Here is an 18,158-nt window from a genome sequence, read left to right as displayed (position 1 = left end):
TTTTCAAGAAAACTGTAAAATGGCAAATAGCCTACGATTATATTACTAAAAGCCCCTGCCACTTACAGACCACCTATTTTGGCTGGGCACTACAGTAAGAAATACATAACTTCATTTAAACTTTCCAACAACTTTATTGAGGTAAGGGACTCTTTTTCTCTAGATTGAGAGAGATTACAGAACTAGCCCAAGGTCTCTTAGCTGTTCAGAAGCAGACCTCTCAAGGATACTCAAATTTAACTTTCTAAATATGTTATGTGGGAAAGCACAAAGAATCACAGATTAACCTAACTCTGACTCTGTCTTCATGCTGGACAAATTTGCTGTAATTTCTATCTTATTTTGATGGAACACTAGCCAAAGATGGTCAAAGGTTTCACAACAAGGGCTAGCTCTGATGGACTGAAACCCCCTAGGGAAGGACTGGAAGGCTCCAGGAAAAGGAGATGTGTTCAGTTACAGACATCTGTGAAAGGCACCGGGCCAGAGATGCTCAGCCCCCGGGCACTCACACCCCACATCCTTACGAGAAGCACTATGTAACCACCATGGACGTTCTACTGGGTGCTCATTATTTAGACACCCGTCCCTTTCGAACACAAGTTTAGGTAGATATTTAAGTCATACTGCCACACATGAGGGTTATAAATTAGTATGATAGACTAGGATACTACCCAAGAGAGCATTTTTACCAACAAATGAGAGCCACTGCCTTCCTCCCACATCCTATCAATTGTCTGTTAGATTTCTCCTCAGACAGTGTCTTCTTACATGAACTTGGTCTCCCAACAATCTCTTCAGCTCCACAAGCCAAACCCCAGGCTTCCTATTTAGGAATCAGAAGTTTTTACGTTCTAAATGACTGTCTATTTTTAAATGAATAAAACCAAGAGCCTTGCCTATCAAATATAAAATAAGCCTTCTAGGAAACACTACCAAAAAACTACAGCAAACTAAAGGAAAAGAATTTGATTAAGGCTTTCCACAGCAGATAAGCTTCAACTAGAAAATAAAAACATAGTTTTGGAAGTATGTATATATTCTGTATGTGACTTTTCCAAGATAGCAGTAATTACTATTAAATAAGTTGCCAAGGGGCACCTGAATGGCTCGGACGGTTAAGAACCCAGTTCTTGGTTTTGGCTCAGGTCATGATCTCAGGGTCATGAGATCAAGCCATGCACCAGGCTCCACACTTGGCGAGGCATCTGCTTGAGACTCTCTCTCCTTCTGCCCCTCCTGTTATGCTCCCTCACTCTCTCTAATTTTTAAAAATATGTTGCCAAGAGCGAAATGCCCAAAATAGATAAAGGTCTTTATCTTTAGTAAAATGTCTTTCCAGTGCAATGTAACAGAAAATTATTAAGAACAAGCATTTATCCACAGACATTTCCCCTCTGTTGAGCTACAATGCTACTAAGTATCTCCCCAGCAAAAGCTTATACATTCATGCACACCTGGACTTTACATATTTCTCTAAATGCATCTGTTGGCAAAAATACATTTTTTAAAAAGATTTTATTCATTTATTTGACAGAGAGAGAGAAACAACACAAGGCAGGCAGAGGGAGAGGGAGGAACAGGCTCCCCACTGGACAGAAAGCCCAAACAGGGCTCAATCCCAGGACCCTGGGATCATGACCTGAGCTGAAGGCAGACGCTGAACCAACTGAGCCACCCAGGCGCCCCAGCAAAAATACTTTTAAATGTATTCATACACATACAGCTAAGAACTAGACTGAATAAAGTTTGGCTCAAATTTTAACATTCAAGTGATGAGAACTAACATTTCTATAGCATGTTTACATATCTTAATTAACTGAAAATGGGAACATGGGCAGTCTGAACCATGAGGCCCTCATTAGACCAATAGGGCACGGTTTCTCCTGGTCACTAGAGCAAGCTGCAGAATTGTAACCCCTTTCAAAGTATGTGATGAGCCTCAGCCATAAATGATATTTACATAACTCTTATTATATGAGTAAGTGATACTGATTTATCCAGAGATTATAAACCTAATACCTAGGTGAGGAGAAGTGCTGAAGAATAAGGGAGCTGAAACTTCATCTTCCACCCGAAGAAGTCAACAGATGCTACTAAAAGCCAAGACCTGTCATTTATGTAAAAATTCAAGGGTTAATACCTAAAAATAATAGCTACAATGTGAAAAAGGTAGCCACTAGGACACAGGGAAACAGCAGGAACTGTTATTTTCCACTATAAGATGTATAAAATTATTTGATTTATTAAAGTACATAAATGCATTACTTGAATAAAAGTTTTACATTAGTTTAATTTGAATTAAATATATAAACACATACATACATACATACATAAAATGATGTTCAAATTGCTTCAGCTAAGGGAAAACAAACGAAAAGTAATGGAGGTCTTCATTGATTACATACAGTCCCCCTCTTTGTACCTAAAAGACCTTACGCTTTCAATGAGCTAAAGTTTTAGAAAGCAAGGTGTCTATGGATTGCTAAGCAAAAGAATAATAATGCACCAAGCACAGCCTGGACAGCCTTGGCAATATGAGGTGACAAAGGCTGCAGAAACATCACCTGCCCTCCTGGCTGACAGATCTGGTGACTCCACAAATAACAGACTCAGGGAACATCAGCAAAAACTCACCTTCCCCCAAAACCAGATGAAACAACCACTACCATCTGTGACACAGTACAGGGTCTCAGAAGTGGCCTAATCAGCATTCAGATTAAGCCATATAGTGGTAAGATAAGGAAAAGCTCCATGAACAGTGGATCTGAGCTATATTTTAAGGGATACACAATGGTTCAACAGGTAGAAATGGACGATAGGATCCATTTCAGGATGAGGAAATACTAGCCTGACAAGGGCCAGAGGTAAAAAAATAAATAAAATAATAAAATAAAAAATAAAATAAAATAAATAGGTAGTGTGTTTGGAAACAGGACCTGGTCTAAACCACATCAACATGCACATTACATGCTGTCATTGCCTCAAGTGGAGAATGTGTGTGGCAAGGGCTAGGGGACTCTTGGGACAGTTAGTCCAGTAATTTCTGGCAGAGTACAAAACTATAGACATGATCAACTTAAATAAAATAAAAAGGGGTATGTTTCCAAAATTAGCTAGTTGATGAGAATATGCCCCCCATGTCTCCTTAGAACAGACTGATATTTAGCTCATTACTCATGTCATGCCTTGTCATGACCCCAAGTTTCCCTAAGGCCTTAAGTTTTGTGCTAATGAATTCCACCAATACTTTTTTCTTGTAACTCCCCAAGAGTATGGAAATCATAAACTTAGAGATTCGGGTTTAAAGTGCCTTCAGTTCTTCCTTCAACTTACAAATGGAATACTGTTACAAATGGACAAGTTCCTTAAAAATATATATTTTTTTACCCTTGGGCATTTTCACATAGTAGACATTCCTTTCAAAACTGCAATCATGGGGTACCTGAGTGACTTAGTTGGTTAAGCCTCCAACTCTTGATTTCCGCTTGGTTCATGACCTCAGGGTTTGAGAATGGGGGGCAGGGGTCTGGATTCATGCTCAGTGGGGAGCCTCTCTGAGGTTCTCTCCCTGTGCCCCCCCTGCCCCCCCCAACTCATGCGAGCACACATTCACACACTCACATTCATCAGCGCTCTCTCTTTCAAATAAATCAATCTTGGAGCACCTGGGTGGCTTAGTCGGTTAAGCGTCCAACTTGTGATTTCAGCTCAGGCCATGATCTCAGGGTCATGGGATCAAGCCCTGCATCAGGCTGTTGCTCAGGGCAGAGTCTGCTTGAGATTCTCTCTCCCTCCCCCCACCCAAGACTCCACTCACACTCTAAATAAGTAAGTAGAGAATCTCTCTCCCTCTTCCTACCACAAAAAATAAATGAAATAAAAATCTTTTTTAAGATCAATATTTTTTTAAAAAATTACCATCATAAATTGAACCAAACATGATCCACATAGCCCTAAGTACTGGTTTTGGTTAAAATATACATATCTGACTTAAGGTTTCTATGTATCTGAGCAACTCAGTTATAGCAGTTACCAGACTACAAACTTATTCCTGGCAATCAAATTGAGTATTTATAGAATCAGTTCATTTTTACATACAAATCATAAGCCTTCAAAAATAAAACAAAAAAAGAAAGAAAGAAACTAAGCCTATTAACTTTTATTCTGCCCCTTACCAATATTTACAAGTCTCATTTATGAAACACAAGTGTTACAAGAAAATCTTAGAAGAAAAAGAAAATTTAGAAACCAACACATCTTTACTTTTGTGTTCTTTTAATTCCATGAGTAAAAATGGTAGGTGCTAAAGATACGAAATTGTCAAGATATTGCTCTGCCTTCATCAGCTCCCAATCTAACTGGGAAAAACAAAGAGAAGAAAATTAAAGAGCACAGGTAAAGAACTCAGTTACACCCCAGGGCCCTCTCAGTACCCAGCCTGCAGAAGGCAACCGTTCAACAGCAGCTGACTGACGAGATGAATAGACGAATGTCAGAATAGGTAGGTGGAAGTATCAATCAATACCATTTTTGGCTAACAGAAAAGAGGATGAGTGGGTTTCTGCAGGTATAAGAAATAAAATAAACTGAACTCAGACAAACTTACTAAAGAGTTATGCCATCATTTTAGCACATTTTAAACAATAAGCACATGAAATGTAGAATTTCAAAGATATTTTTCTATAGGATGAAACTAAACATTTAGTTTTTAAGATGACTCCATGAAATTTTTAAAGCAGTTCAAATCCATGATGACCCAGGAAAAAGGAGAAAGAAGATATTCCAGAGAGAGGCAAAGGCATAAGCTCAAGCCAGGAGGCAAGAACTGCAGGGAGTTAAAACCAATGGACAGGCTGCAGGCAAGCAGTGGTAGATGAGGACCATCAAATCACAAAGCACTACGTCTGTCAGATTCAATAGGATGAACTTCCCTTGTACAGTGACAGGGACCCACGTAAAGGACATGGCTATGCTTTGTATTTTAGAAGGATCCCTCTCAGGAATAAGTGAAGGGTAGACACTGGGGAGTCGGCTAGGGTAGGGAATACAGGTTTAGTGGGAATCATAAATAAGAAATATTTAGGTGTTTAAAAAATTCATCAAGCTTTGCTGATACACTGGGTATGAGCAGAGGAAATCACGAAGGATAATTTGACAGTTTACAGTTTGGGTGACTAATAGACAGTAGTACCTAATAAAAGGGCTTAAGTCAAGGGATGGCTTTCAGGGGTTTTGTTTCGTGTGATAATGATAATAAGCATGACTGATAATGAGCAGGCTATCCTAAGAGAAAGGGAAAGAAAGTGGTAAAGTGAGTAAAGTTGATGATACAGGTCCAAACCAGATGAGTTTAAAGTAGAGTTTAGGAGACTCAGGCCCCCTTCCTCCTGAGAGAAGTACTATGATTACATTAATCCAGAACACTGTGTAAGAACAATGAGTCCCAGCAACAGTTTGTTAAATGAGGAAGGAATCCAAAAGTGTGGCTCAAACAGGGTGTTCAGAAACCAAATTGAAGAGGAGAGGTAACCCGAAGAAAGATTAGAGTCACAGTTCAAGGTTGGGAATATGTCAACATGAACAGCTTGAGTAGATCAGGCACCATCAGTATACCCTTAGAACCAGGTCAGTGTGTTACTAGGTCTTTCAATAAAGACTGATCGAGACTCATAGGTGATCAGCCTACCTGCATAGCCTTCCACCTTCTTCCCCTGCAACTGAAAGTGGCAATTTGTTCTGGTCTCATTTGTTCCAAATATTTCTCCATTTTCCAACAAGTTTCAAGGAGTCAGTTGAAGCCATGTGAAGTACAATTTGAAAATACTTCCCAATAAACACAGAAGCTATTCTTACAACAGCTTCACAGGAAGAGGTCACGGCTAGGCATGGGAAAGATCTAGCCTCCTGCTGGCTGGAGCTCTCATTTGCTCTGTTGCTCTCCCCTTTCTCGCTCTACCCAGTTTCACACCAGTCACTGTTTGGTCGGGCCTTGATAATCTGTAACCTTAAGCATAAATCACATCTGACTTATACAAGCACATAGTAGAGCTGGGCTCCGAAGAGCACTGGACATCTGGAGTATTTGACATCCAAGCCGTTGGCAAGATGTCAACATTTCATAGAGTACTTTATGTGTTTTGGTCTGAGAGCTAATGCAGCATTTCCCACTGGTCAACACGCGCAGCCCAAGCAGAGAGCAAAGTCTATTTCCCTCAACATCAGATGTTACACTCAGCTGCTGATCCAATCTTGCCAACAGAGAGGAAGAGAGGCTGGAAAAACTGGTAAGTAAAAAAAGGTCCTCCCGATGCAGAGTATATTTAAAGAGTATTTGTGATTCCAATGTGAAATGGCTGTTTATACTCGTGTTGTACTAAATTCTTTTTTTTAATGGATTAAATGATAAGAGACAGATTTACAGATGAGACTTGATTTCCAAATTCAAAAACTAAACTAAGTCCAATTAACTGTTCCCCATCAATGTTCCTTTTAACTGCCTGGGGCAGGAATTTCTTCCATGGGCTCATGCATTAAGCTTTAAGAAATCACTACTTTTTAAAAAATTCATAAACTTATTGCTTGTAGACAATGTAAGACAGTGCTCTGTGTGTGTGTGAGAAGTGGGTTAAAATCAGCTTGGGATACGGTAAGAAGCACCGATAGAGCTGGGCTATGATGTAATCCTCAGAGCTGAGGTTGGCCAATAAAGAAAGGAAAAGCTGCAGACAGACAGACAAAATAGGTTTGGTTTAAGAGCACAAATGCCCCAACTCCGCAAAGCCTGAAACCAAAGGCAAAACACTTCATGCAAGGAAGCTTTTAAAGTCGTCTCTGAAACCTAAATGCCTAAGCTACTTGTGTGGAACTAATGGTGAGTCACAACTGATTTTTAAAGGAAAGACACAGAAATTAAATAAGCCTCGTGGTTGCTATTTTAGGTTTTTTTTTTTTTTTTAACATCTTGGGCTTGGCTTTTCGTATCTTTGATTTTTCTGATTTCTTTCTCTGAGACTTCACTAACATTTAAATATCAAGTAATCAGTGGTTTTTTTGTGGGGGAGAAGTTTGGGGGGTTTTTTAAATTTAATTTGTGGGTGGCAAGGACAAAGAACAACTTGTGGAACTTATTTTTATTTGTTTTTTTCTAAAAATTGTAAATTTCATAAAGTCTAGACTAACAGATAATTTTAAATTTCATTTAAAATTAGAATCCACTCTAGTATGTTTCCTAGCAAAAACAGTTATTTAAGAGCCCTATTGGGGAAACGGTAAGAACATTGTGACTGGTAGAGGGCAGAGAGATAGGATCATTTATCAACCATGAGGGCCTCCCAACAACTCTGCTGGGAAAAATGTTTTAAAAGTCACAAACTTTAATATTTTTTAAAAAGCTATGAATCTTCTTAACCAGTGATTTTCTAAACATCGAAAATGTAATCTTTTAAGTCTCTTCTTAATTCATTTTTATATTTACCAAATTTTTTTAAGATTTTATTTGACACAGAAGAGAGTGAGCACAAACAGGGAGAGGGAGAAGCAGACTCCCTGCTGAGCAACGAGTCCAGTGTGGGATATGATCCCAGCACCTGAGCTGAAGACAGATGTTTAACTGACTGAGCCACCCAGGCACCCCACTTACCAACGTTCTTGCCAGTTTTCCCCACTTAAAGATAGCATTCGTGGGGAAAAAATCTATATACATCTATAGTCCTCTTTCCATTCTAGAGGACTTTCTGTATCAGCCCCACCCATTATAGGGGAAGACTGTTTCACCTTTAGTGCTTCTTCAACACAAAACATTGAACAACTGGTAGGGATTATAGTTGGTTAAGCCCTGCCTTTGGCTCAGGTCATGATCCCAGAGTCCCAGATCAAGCCCCACACTGGGCTACTTATTCAGTGGGGAGTCTGCTTCTCCCTCTCTGCCCTTTACACCACTTGTGCACTCTCTTGCGCTTGTTCACTCTTTCTCCTGCTCTCTCCAAATAAATAAAATCTTAAAAAAAAAAACTTGGAACTTAAAAAAGAAAAAGAAAAAGGAAAGAAAAACAAGACCAACATGTAGGCTTACTTACTTCTTGCCATATGCTTTACTATACAGACTTTGTTAACCATTCATGTGTAATTTCACTAATAACTATTAAGTGTATTAGTATACTAATCATATGAAATTTCCCCATTTGTAGGTTAAAAAAAACAGCCAAATATTAGCAATTTTATATGACTCACTCTAATAGGAAAGAAAGAGAAACGGTCTCAAAAGGCAGCCCCAAAAGTCAAGGGGTGAGGAAAAAACTATTAATCATATTTTACATAATTGTAGTATGACAGCAAGATCCAGGACTTCTAATTAACAATTCCAAGTAACAAATCTCCACAGATACAGCCCTCTGTTTTTAAAGCATTTGCACAGATATTATGAAAACTGGACGTTTCCTGCAGCCAAATTACAATGGGAAATGCCTTCTGTTTTGGGCTCCGTTTTACCAGTTAGGAAGCTAGGGTCCAGGGAGGTTCGTTGACTTGAACACAGTAACACAGCTAATAAAGGCCAACAACGGGACTTCAAGAAAAAGCCATCTGGCTTCAAATCTGGTACCCTCTCACCTATCCCATCTCTCTCTGATCTAAAGAGATGAATGTGCCCAATAAAAACTGTAATTTATACATAAACACAAGTTTGGAGATGCAAAAGTGTACAGGACTGCTCTGCCTCTTAACTTGTTTGCACAACAGTGACAATAATTACATTGCATAAAACGGGCAATATTACAGGCACTCAGATTTTTACAGAGGCAATTTTATATGGTAGAAAAAGCAGACCTTTGCAGATAAAGAGCTGAATTTGAATCTACTGTGACCTTGAGCTACATGTTTCTTAGCTCTTCTGCCTCTATGATCTTCTTCCATTCCCTAACCCATAAAACATCATAATAAAGCTTATCACCACAAAGAGCCGCTAGGATACTAATGTGGCACGTTAGTATCTGACACGTAGCAGCTATTCAATAAAAATAGAATTTTCTCCCCCGTCCTTGCTAATAACTTATTAGATCCGAGATAGTATTAGCAAGATTAAAAACCTTACAGGAAACTTTTTAATATTTTATTTATTTATTTGACAGACAGAGAGAGAGAGAGAGAGAGAGATATCACAAGTAGGCAGAGAGGCAGGCAGAGAGAGAGGGGGGAAGCAGGCTCCTTGCTGAGCAGAGAGCCCCATGTGGGGCTCGATCCCAGGACCCTGAGATCATGACCTGAGCCGAAGGCAGAGGCTTAACCCACTGAGCCACCCAGGTGCCCCCTCACAGGAAACTTTTTGAGTTAGCATCTGCTACTCAGAGGGCCAAACAAGAAACTGCAAAATAAGGGAGCTTGAATAGTTCTCCCAATTTACCTTCCATCATTTCAACAGAAAACTGGGGACTGTGCCAGCACACAGGTGGCAAGCATCTATCAACATATGCCCACTAAGTAGCAACCACAGTAAGTGACCCACACTGTAAATAAGCAGGCCGACCAGGGAGCCTGACAGCCAGAGACCTAGCGATTGGGAACCCAGAGCCCTGAGCCCTACAGGTGGTAGTCCTACATAGAGAGAGGTGGGGAAAAGACATGAAGGTTAATATATGCTTAATTCTCATACCTTGTGGGTGGATGAATAACCAAACAGACAACCTTACCAAAGAAAAAAGTGAAATGAAAGATATCTGATCTGTAAAAGTTACAATGATGGACTGGGAAGTTTTACTTATTTTTAGAATTTAATTATTCTTTATAAATGTCTGGTGTCCTTTTTTGGTATTTATAGACAGCCCACATACTGTCTAGTATATGCATAAATTAAAGCCGACATCAAAATAAGCAAATTTACCCCCAGAAAGCCTTATTAGAAAAAACAGTAAAATATATTTTGCCACAAATTCTCAAACTTTTGGTCTCAAGATCCCTTTCCCAACACCCAGTTGTCTGAAGAGCTTTCATTTGTGTAAGTTAAATCTAGCCATATTTACTATATTAAATGTTAAAATTGTTAAATTTGTGTTTATAATTCAGTTTTTAAATAGTACCAAATGTTAACATGAAAAACATTTTGTGAAAAATAAATTATCAAAAAAGTTTTAGTTAGAAAGGTGACATTCTACATTTTTACATTTCTCTAACATCTTGACTAAGATTCGCATATTCATTTCTGCATTTAATTAGTTTCAAATGGTAGTTTTAATTAAAGCATATTAAAGAAAATCCAGTCTCACACAGATATGTAATAGGAAAAGGAAGAAGTATGTAGTAGTCTTCTGGATTTTGTTCTTTGGCGCCACATGAAAACTCAAAAAGTGGTGGTTTCTTAAATGTTGTTTACAATGTAGACTCTAAATCCCCATCAATGAATATTCCTCTTACGTTAAAATCCTTTAGTCTAACCTATTCTCTGAATAAGCCTTTGATCTGTGCTAGATTTTATAACATGATACAATCATCAGTCACTTGGAGATGTACACTCATGCAGAATTCATGCAGAATATACTCTTCATTATATAATATCAAAAAATAGTATTAATATTGGCACTGATCTCTATCTAAGTACTGGAAAGTGCTGCTATTTGTTTTCCTTGGTGAAGACTCACTTCATCTGTTTTTTGAGAAAATGTCTGCCAAATACTTCAGTCTGAATTACTATAGTTTGTTATCATTCTTTCAAGTAAAAACAGTGTTTCAGGAAAAAGCCTCTAATTCAGCTCATGGCTCAGTCACTCCAGTGTTGTTGCTCTAGACAACCATCATATCTAGTAAAAGCTTTAGGAACTATTCCTATTCTATAATGCAAAAAATTTACAACACATATTTAAGGGGTAAGATTTAACCAAGTACAATAAACATTACTTCATCGAGGACACTTAGCCTTTTCTTTCCCTGGTTAGTGGGAATGCAGAGCAGTAATGCAGGGACTACAGCACAGGTGTGTACAAGGCCTTGACTGGTACTAAAGTCCCATCAGGTTTGTTTTATATACCACAGCATTTGCACCTTTTATACAAATGTCAGTGTAACGAGTTAGAAAAGGCAAATAACGTGTTACTATTCTTGGAAAGATGTGTTGATTTTCAATGCCTGCCTGCAAGGGTGTCAAGGACCCCCATGGACATAAGAAGCCATATTGTAAGAACTGTTAGTTTAGGCTTTGAGATAGAAAATGATAGAAAAATTTTCTTTTGATGCAAAAACACACCAGCTCAAAAAAAAAAAAAAAAAAGTAATTTGACTACATTAAAATCCGTAACTTTTGTTTATCAAAATAAATCTTAAAAAGTGAAAAGACAAGTTACAATCTGGGAAAGGCAATTCACCATATATACACCCAAACAAAGCAGTTATCAACAATATTTGAAGAATTTTTACAAATCAATGATAGCATAAACAACCCAACAGAAAAATGAGTCAGATGAGTTGACATTTCATGGAAATAACTGATTATTATATGATAAGATGCCCATATCATCAGTTATCATGGAAATGCAAATCAATACCACAATATAATATCATGTCACAATAACTGTAAAACTCTGAGAATATGAAATGTTGAGGAAGATTTGTGACCATAGTATCATTACACACTATTGATAGGAGTATAAATTGGTACAACCACTTTAGAACATAGTTTGAACACTGTTTCCATTATTTTAACATTCATAAACCCTATGAATCAACAATTTAACTTCTAGATTTATCCCCATAGGAAAATCTTTCACATGTTCATCAAGAGTCAATATGGGTATACATCTCAACATAGTTTACAAGGGCAAAAACCCAGAAACACCCCAAACACAGGAAACTGACTGTATGAACTGAAATGGTCAGACAAAGGAAGGTTATAGTCATCAAGACAAATGAATGATAAAACAATACTCAATAACATGGATGATATGTGGTATGATACAGTTAAGTCACTAAAAGATCACATGTGGCCTTTTTAAACACACACATACACACACACACTTTTAGGAAAATATATAGAACACTACAAAACAGACAGCAGGAGAATGAAGAAAATAGGATTCAGGACACATGATGGCCAGAGATGGCCTTTGGGAAGGAGGGCAAAGCATTCAGCTACAGGTAGCTTATTACCATCTTGCCTTTTGTTTTGGTTATTTAGTTTAAGGAAAACTATTAACATGATAAAATAACAGAATCAAACTTTTTAAAGTCAAACTTGCATCAACTTTGCATAAGAGTATTTTATAAATTAAAGATTATGGTTGATCCAATTTTACACACCAAAGATTTTAAAAGATACCTATATATTTTACCTTATAGCACAAAAATTATAAAACTCTAGAGGTTCTAGACAGACTCATCATGTAACTGTTAAGTAAATCAACTCCTGAGTTTGACCAAAATTGTACAGATATATTCACTCATAAATTCACTAAGTATCTATTGAGCTTCTACAGTAATGCCAGATAGTAATTTAGCAATGAGTAAGAGAATTAAATTCTGATCTCATGAAGAGAATGAAGTCTTTTAAGGGGGTAACGGAGACCATAAATTGAAAAATTACTATTATTTTAAATAAGGAAGAGAGCTATGAAAAAAATAAAAGCTAGTGAGGGTCTGGAAGTTGCTGGGTACAGGGTTGGCTGCATCAGATGTCAGGGACAGAACAGTCCTCTCTGAGGAGGTGATGTTTTAACGCAGATCAACATGAGGCAGACACACTAAAATGCTAAGTACAGACAACCACGGCCCAAGGCCGGGGCTCCGAGCACCTCTGCCTCAGTGAGTTTTAGATCCTCATGCAACTGGGTCTCAACATCATTTCGGGGACAGTGTGAAAGCAAATTCACCTGGGCACTCCCGCTAGTCCTAACACAGTAATTGACAGAACTCTGAGGGTAATGTTAGCAGACCCTTGCCGAGGGGCCCTACCAGTGTACAAAGGATCAGAATCCTTTTGGGATTTACTGGGACAGGGGGAAAAATATATACCTGGCTCAGAGCTTTGCTGGGCACTGGGTGACAGACAAGGAAAAGCTCAAGGGGATAGCTAGGCAGTTAAGCTTTTGCTTATTTTTAATTTTTGTTCAACTGGGCCAAAATATCTAAGTAGCACAATAATCTAAATTCATAATGCACAATGGTTTAGTTGCCAAAGGCACCAAACATCCGCTGTTTTGCCTTTCCTGTGCCCTCCACCCTGTACACACAAAACACACCTGCACTTTTTCCACAGGCTAATCATGTCAATGACATTCAAGAGATAAAAGAAAGCTTGCCAGCACTCCCACTGCTGCAGGCTGGACAGACTTACGTTAGTGGTACGAGGCACACACCCGGGGAGAGGCCTCTGTTCTCCACCAGGAGAGCAGCAGTGGACCCTGGCTGAGACACCTGGAAGCAGGACCAGCTAGAATGCAAGATACACGGACGCTCTATCTGCCAGGCGTCTCCCAGCTGCCTACTAAAGGGGAGGCCTGAAACCAAGGCAAGACCAGACACGGTAAATGCCCCAGTCAGAGAGGGCCTTAGAGGAGCTGGGTTCTCAGCACTGGTGCTCTGGTTTCTACCTCAGGAACTTGCTCGAGCCACTAAGTTCCCTTCACCTGCTTTCTTCCTGTGCAGTATAATGATGTTTTGGGTCATTCATCAGAAATTTGTACAGTTCCTCCTATGAACCATTTGCCAGATCAGGTGAAAATACAAAGCTCACTCTCCATGCATAACAAACTAGCCAACGAAAACAAGGCTTTCCGACAGGCACCAATACTCCCCAGCAGTTATGGCTTTAGAACGACACTGACCTGGATTCAAATGGCAGTTCTACAACATACTAGTTGCAATACTGTGGACAGTTTATTCAAACTGTCTAGACTTCAGTTTCCTGAACTATAAAGTAGAATTGCTTTTTATCTTATCAGAACTGTAAGAGGATTTATTTAAAAGTGCGTGGCTGAAGTTTGCTCATTTTCAGTGGTGCATAAAATTTCACTAATTTTTTCTTCTTCTACCCATTCTCCTGTCAATAATCCTTCGAGCTAATGCCCACATTTTTGCTATTATCACCGTTTCTATGAGCATCCTTGTTCATGTTTCTTGGTATGCTTCTCTAGTTTTCTAGGGCACATACCTAGGAATTAAAAATGCTTATCTACAGGTAAATATTCCTCTTTTCCAACTACTTTCATTTTCTAAAGTGCTAAACTTTAGAAACATAATGCTGAGCTGGGGATTTGTAAAAAGTCCCAGAAGACTACATATAGCATGAACAACTTTACAAGAGAATCTATGACTACATGGATTAAAATCATCTGTTTTTAAAGGGCAGAAATGAAGAACACAAAACTCAAGACGGGGTTCGTTCCAGGCAGAGGAAATGCAGGAGGTCTGGTGGGGTTCTGGCTCTTGGCTCGGTGCTGTGCTCTTTTGGACTGTGTTTTCCCTTATATTACATAAACTCTTTTCAACGTATGGAATAGTCCTTGAAAAAGAAATAGCACTCTTAAAAGTAATTAGCATTCCCTGTGTCCCATACAAGGTAAATTCCCGATAAATGGCAGTTATCGCTATAAAATGTGAGGAGAATGAAAGGGATGACAAGACACAGGGACAGCTCAACGCAAGCCGTGACTCACTCAGTTGAGGGAAAAGCTGTTCCCTCTGGAGGTGAGGCCACCTGGCTCCTCAGTATCCAAAGCTGTGAGGGACCCAGAAGTGCGGAAAATGGAGGTGCACTCCACGGAGGAGAAGGAGATGAGGCAGCTCAGGTTCCAGAAGCACCAGGCACTGAGCGTTAAGGGAGCAGGACAGATCCACAAGGCCAAGAAGGCTGTCTGCTAATAAGCACCCAAGGAATAGATGATTGATAAAACGCAAAGTTTGCTTTCTTGATGATGATTTTAAACAGTGTTCTAAACAAAGATCATTTTGGCTGGAAAGAGAAAGGGAGATGGCAGAGAACAGAATAAGATAAACCAATTTAAGGGCAGGCAGAGAAGCTCCCCAAGGTGACTGAGAAGAACAAGTAAAGCAGGGTAACAGAGAAGTCTAAGAGACTGTTAAGTACCTGCTATATGTCAGGCACTGAGCTCAGGTCTCTTCTCTCTAAACTAACACACACATATGTATATGTATGAGCACATATGCATGAATTATAAGTATGCTCATATACTGTAATAGGTATCAGCCCAAAAAATACAATACACAAGGACTCGTACTTTTCTTTTCTTCTACTGATCTGTTTTGAAAATGTGGTGCAGGCAATTATGGCCCATCTCTCCTAAATACTTCACTACGCATCCCTGAAGAATAAGAATATTCTTATTCTTATCACTTAGTCCTTGGGACTCCTTAATCTATGGGCTGGCTCAGTTGGTTAAGCATATGCTTTTAGCTCAGGTCATGATCCTTGGGTTCTGGAATAGAGTCCCACCTCAGGCTCCTTGCTCAGTGGGGAGTCTGCTTCTCCCTCTACCTGCCACTCCCCTACTTATGCTTGCGCTCGGCTCGCTTTCTCTCTCTCTGGCAAATAAATAAGTAACACCTTTAAATTAAAAAAAAGAAAAAAAAGAATATTCCTCAACTTAACCATACTATTAACATAGCTAGAAAGATTAATTCAATAATACTGTGTGACATAGAGCCTGTATTCAGATTTACACAACTGTCCCCAAACAACTCCTATACTTCTATCCTCTACTCCTCCCCCAAGTCACCAGTCACATTCACACATTATGTTACTTCTCTTGGCCTCTTTTGATCTAGAATCACTTCCTCCCACCCCATCACATTCATCCACTTTTCAGGACACTGATTTTTTTGAGTCTTTACAGAATGACCCACACTCTGAATCTGCCCAATTATTCATCCATAATTAGCTTTTTGACGAGGCATTTTGTGTACATCTAGTTGGATAACATCTGGAGGCACAAAATGTCAAGTTATCCCATTTGGGGTAAGTCTGATCATTCTGTGACTGCCAGATATCCCTGATGAAAAGGTACCATTTGTTCTTTCGTATTCTACATGACTGGAGAGTGATACTTGCAGACTGGACTATCCTGTTCTCCTACAACCTTTCACCGACTGGCTTTTCCCACTGCCTGAAGACTGCGGCCTCATCAGTTATTACACTGAGGTTGCAAAATGGTGACTTGCTAATTCTATCACTCATTCTACATTTTTTAGCTGTTATTCTGTAAAGAAGAACTTCCCCCAGTCTGCATCCTCCCTTTTTTAATCCCTATTCTTGTTTTTGGTTTGTTCTTTGTTTTTTGTTTTTGTTCTGCTTTGCTTTATTTTAGAGGAAAAGAGACAGAAGGGCGGGGGGGGGGGGGGACAGCCAGAGGGAGAGGCAGAGAGAGATTCAAGCAGACTCCTTGTTGAGTGCGGAGCCTGAAGTGGGGCTCAATCTCATGAGCCTGAGATCACAACCTGAGCTGAAAACCAAGAGTCGGATAATTAACTGTGCCACCCAGGTGCCCCAACTCCTATTCGTAATACTACTTCCTTATTCTTAGTATCACTATCAACTCCTGAATTTGGCTTATTTTTCAAAGTATTTTAGTCTCATATTGTCACTTGCTGATATCCAAAATGTCAAATTTAGAAGTGCCACCGAGGCAGGTCCCATGTTCCTTTTCTACATTTCCCTATTGGGTTGAGCGTTTCCTTGTTTTTTTTTGCCCACATGGTTTACCTCAACTCACCTTGTACTTTCCCTGTGCCTTAATAAAATCAGTCTCCAAGAAGTAATATAAAGAAAATAAAATCACTTCTCCAAGAAGCCCTGGTTCCTTTCAGTGGGCAGTAATACTTAGAAACAAGATGAGCTCACTGATACTAGCAATCAGTATTTCTCCATCTAAGAGGGTTTTTACCTTTGCTATTTAATGATGGAAAAGGCTTGAACAAATTTATAGCTATGGGGTTGTTGTGACTTTCAGTCCTATGCGTTTTTACCCTGTCTTATTAAGGGCTTATACAGGTTTCTACCTTGCAGGGAAATCGCTTCTAGGCAGAAAGTAATAAAGTATAAAGAGTAGAAGGAAGTCAAGAGTAGGCAGCAGAAAGGGGGGGGGGGCACGGAGTAAAACCAAACCAGTCCAAGTCCAAGCAAGTCATAAACAAAAACTACAATGGGGCACTCTTTACCTGGTTATTATCAGATTTCTCTAACACAGATATTACAGCTGAGGCAACACTAAAATGCCACTGAATAGCTCCCGTGGAGCATGGCAAGAGAGAAGATGATTTTCTTATATAACGTCCTTGACTGACTCACATCGAATTCCATTGTAAAAGTGAAATAATCCTAAATGGAATGGTCTAAAAAGGACACACACACTCAACAATGGATCCCAACCTGTGGACGTAGGGCTCACAAAAAGGAAAGGTCTTTCATTTCACATACACTCAGCACCATCTCTAAGCTGCACAAAACTGCATCTTTCACATTTAAGTTCCACTAATTTCAAAATGAATATAGTTGCTTCGTTATCACATGTTATGTGTAAAAGAATATGAATTCATTCACAGATGTGGCTAATTCAGGTGAGTGACCGTCACAAATATTTTATAAAAATCAAAAGTTACCCAGTCTTCCCACATGGAGGAAGTACATCGAATGCTAGGTTTTCAAGAATGAAAATTCGTTTTTTTACAGCATTCTCACTCCTACCTAAAGTCCTGGGTATTTATAATATTTTGCTTGGGCTAAACATACAGGTGGCTGATGTTTAGCTAAGTAGTTAAAAGTGCGGGTTTCCCAGAAATGAAAATCTATTCCCAACCCCACAGCAAAGTAATATGCATTAGTGCCCTTAGTTCCAAGACTGAAAGATCTGAGTAGTGCATGTCTAACTGAGAAATGCAAACATCATCTCAGTGAGGCAAACGGGAGGTCAGAGATTCATTTCCTTTCCTGGCCCAAGGGAATAGAACCACGTATTAAAAAACAATGCTGCAGAACAGGCTGGAAAAAAACCAGGAATCCAACTAGCTCAATCTAATTTCAGACATAGAAGAATTAGTTCCCTAAATTGTGAAGACCAGAATATCATAGCTTTATGTCACCTTCATCAAAGACTCAGGTTTGTGTGCATTGCTAAAGAAGACCAGGCAACACTTTGGGCTTCGTACTTCTTACTCCCTATCAC

At 39.2% G+C, this 18,158-nt stretch overlaps 2 protein-coding genes across 18 annotated transcripts in view; one reads left to right on the top strand and one right to left on the bottom strand.

Moving 5' to 3' along the window:
• The window catches only part of MED12L (mediator complex subunit 12L), a 322,213-nt gene that overhangs the window by 170,627 nt on the left and 133,428 nt on the right, over nucleotides 1–18,158 (bottom strand). The gene's annotated exons all lie outside the window — the stretch shown is intronic.
• P2RY14 (purinergic receptor P2Y14) overlaps nucleotides 1–18,158 on the top strand; it is a 54,183-nt gene that overhangs the window by 23,607 nt on the left and 12,418 nt on the right. The window contains exon 2 of one of the 3 annotated variants that reach the window (XM_082709928.1): nucleotides 6,188–6,287. The exons of 1 other annotated variant lie outside the window; for it this stretch is intronic. The gene's annotated coding sequence lies outside the window, so the exon portion shown is untranslated. Of the gene's footprint in view, nucleotides 1–6,187; nucleotides 6,288–6,752; nucleotides 6,875–18,158 lie in introns of those variants that run through there. One more of the 3 variants, XM_082709929.1, reaches the window with a different exon arrangement.

The sequence above is a fragment of the Mustela nivalis genome, assembly GCF_964662115.1.
Source record: "Mustela nivalis genome assembly, chromosome: 1".
NCBI classification, from domain to species: Eukaryota; Metazoa; Chordata; class Mammalia; order Carnivora; family Mustelidae; genus Mustela; species Mustela nivalis.
The sequence above is the reverse complement of the archived record's forward strand: the minus strand, read 5'-3'. Positions and strand labels throughout refer to the sequence as shown.